This window comes from Mustela lutreola, chromosome 4 (genome assembly GCF_030435805.1).
Source record: "Mustela lutreola isolate mMusLut2 chromosome 4, mMusLut2.pri, whole genome shotgun sequence".
NCBI classification, from domain to species: domain Eukaryota; kingdom Metazoa; phylum Chordata; class Mammalia; order Carnivora; family Mustelidae; genus Mustela; species Mustela lutreola.
In genome coordinates this window covers 30,531,002-30,533,966 of record NC_081293.1, presented here as the reverse complement: position 1 = coordinate 30,533,966, position 2,965 = coordinate 30,531,002, and positions in this window count along the sequence as shown.

Sequence of the window (2,965 nt, the reverse complement as noted above, 5' to 3'; positions counted from 1 at the left end):
AATCTTAAGCAGGCTCCATGCTCAGGGCAGCCTGAGATGCAATCACCAGGCATCATGACTTTAGCCAAAAATCGAGTCACAGGCTTAACTGAGAGAGCTACCCAGGAGCCCTCCACACTCCAACATTCTTTTTTTTTTTTTTAAGATTTTATTTATTTACTTGACAGACAGAGATCACAAGTGGGCAGAAAGGCAGGCAGAGGCAAAGAGAGGGGGAAGCAGGTTCCCCGCTGAGCAAAGAGGACTGTAGGATCACGACCTGAGCCAAAGGCAGAGGCTTTAACCCACTGAGCCACCCAGGCACCCCTCACACATTCTTAATCAGTAGTTGCCCATTATTGACCACAGCCTCAAAATCCTGTCCTAGGCACTTCCATGACCGATTGGTGGGACCAGGAATGGGAGAACACCTTTCACCCCTGCAGTCCTGGCCCAGAACAACTTGGCCAGCGTCTTTGACAGTGTGGTAAATGGTTCTCATGGCAGAAGTTACAGGAAGCATGATTTCAGGAAATGGCAAGCCAGCTTAGAATGCCCCAAATCAGGGTTATTTTCTGAAGTATGTTCATTTATCTATTTGTTATAATGTACAGCAAGAATAGAACAAAGAACAGTCATCGTGTCGCTTTCTACGTATTGCTTTGCACATAATCCAGCATCGAGCAATGGCCTTACACTCCTGTGTACCTCAAGGAGCAACACACTTCTGGGCTCAAAGATTCTTTTTTTTTTTTTTTTTTTTTTTTTAAAGATTTTATTTATTTATTTTACAGACAGAGATCACAAGTAGGCAGAGAGGCAGGCAGAGAGAGAGGAGGAAGCAGGCTCCCTGCTGAGCAGAGAGCCCGATGCGGGACTCGATCCCAGGACCCTGAGATCATGACCTGAGCCGAAGGCAGCGGCTTAACCCACTGAGCCACCCAGGCGCCCTGGGCTCAAAGATTCTTTGTAAATGAACCGACCTACGTCCCCTGGGAACGTGGACCGCCATTTAAACCGGGCCATTGAAAACAATGTTTATCAGATGTTTATATTGGCAGAGTAAAGTTTGGGATAGCCAAGCACAAACTTAGAATATATAACTTGTGTTTTATAACTCTATTTTTGTATCAAAAACCCCTCATGTATTATAAAACAGGAATGAAATACACAGTTGATACAGCTGACCCTTGAACAATGTAGGGGTTAGGGGTACTAACCCCTGTTCAGACCAAAATCCACACACAGTTTTTGACTCACTCAAAACTTAAGTACTAATAGCCTACCATAGACCAGGACCCTTACTGATAACATAGTTGAGTATGTATTATATACTGTTTTCTTATACAAAGCAAGTTAAAGAAAACGCTATTAAGAGCATAATAATGGGGGCGCCTGGGTGGCTCAGTGGGTTTAAAGGATCCTGGGATGGAGCCCCGCATGGGGCTCTCTGCTCAGTGGAAGTCTGCTTCCCCCCACTTGCCCCCGCCTGCCTCTCTGCCTACTTGTGATCTCTCTGTCCAATAAATAAAGTCTTAAAAAAAAAAAAAGAACATCATAATGAAGAGATAGCACAGATACAGTTCTGTGTGGTATTTATCAAAATAATTCGGGCACCTGGGTGGCAGTCCGTTAAGCATCCGGCTCTTGGTTTCTACTCTGGTCAGGATCTCATGGGTTGTGAGATTGAGCTCTGCACTCGGCAGGGAGTCGGTGTGAAGATTTTGCCTCCCTCTGCCCCTCCCCTTCCCCAGGTTCTCTATCTCCTTCAAATAAATAAATATTTTTAAAAAAATCCATGTGTGGGGCACCTGGGTGGCTCAGGGAGTTGGGCCTCTGCCTTCGGCTCCGGTCACTATCTCAGGGACCAGGGATTGAGCCCCACATCGGGCTCTCTGCTCAGCAGGAAGCCTGCTTCCTTCTCCCCCTCTGCCTGCCTCTCTGCCTACTTGTGATGGCTGTCAAATGAATAAATAAAATCTTTTTTTTTTTAAAAGATTTTATTTATTTATTTGACAGAGAGAAATCACAAGTAGATGGAGAGGCAGGCAGAGAGAGAGAGAGGGAAGCAGGCTCCCTGCTGAGCAGAGAGCCCGACGCGGGACTCGATCCCAGGACCCTGAGATCATGACCTGAGCCGAAGGCAGCGGCTTAACCCACTGAGCTACCCAGGCGCCCATGAATAAATAAAATCTTAAAAAAAAAAAAGCATGCGTAAGCGAACCTGTGCATATCAAATCCTTATTGCTCCAGGGTCATCTATTCTAAGATTCACAGTCAGAATTTGGTGGAAGGATTCCAGCTCCTGCTTTTACTTTTGTTTTTTCCTAATGTTCTGTGAATCTTTATTACTCTTATAGCAAAACAGAAAATCCGTACTAATTTCTTAAGTTACCCTGTGATGAAACATAAGCATGAAGAAGAGAGAACAGAGACCACTTGAATATTGTACGTTATTTTCTCCCCTGTTGCACCCAGTGCAGGAAACACGATGAAGCAGGTGAACAGCGGCAGGAATGCAGAGACACAACGGACCTAAGGTGGCAGCCCCTGGCATGGGCTCATGTCAGGAGCCAGGTCCGCAGCCAGTCACGAGAAGTTGCATTTCCCAGAAAGAGTTGAGGTTGGTTTAACCAGACCCGCCGGTGTCCACAGGCGTCAGGATGGGGGGACGCGAACGGATGGCCTTTGTAAACCCCCGATGCTGAATGCTGCCTCGGCCGGCACAAGGGGGGCTATTTCCGTGCAGTCAGGCAGGCCGTGTTCTGCCTTCTGTTTCTGAGAAGGAAGAGAGGATGAACCCCAGAAAAGCCAGAGGAAATCTGACTCGGATTTCACCTAAAGTATAACAAAATTAAAAGTAGTAGATCTGGATCTCGGTGGAGGCCCTCTGCTTTCCTAGCTGTCCAGAAACTGAATGAGCCTTGCGTTGATAAATATTCCCAACTTCCCTTCACCCGCACTGCCGGAACAAAAGCAGCACTGA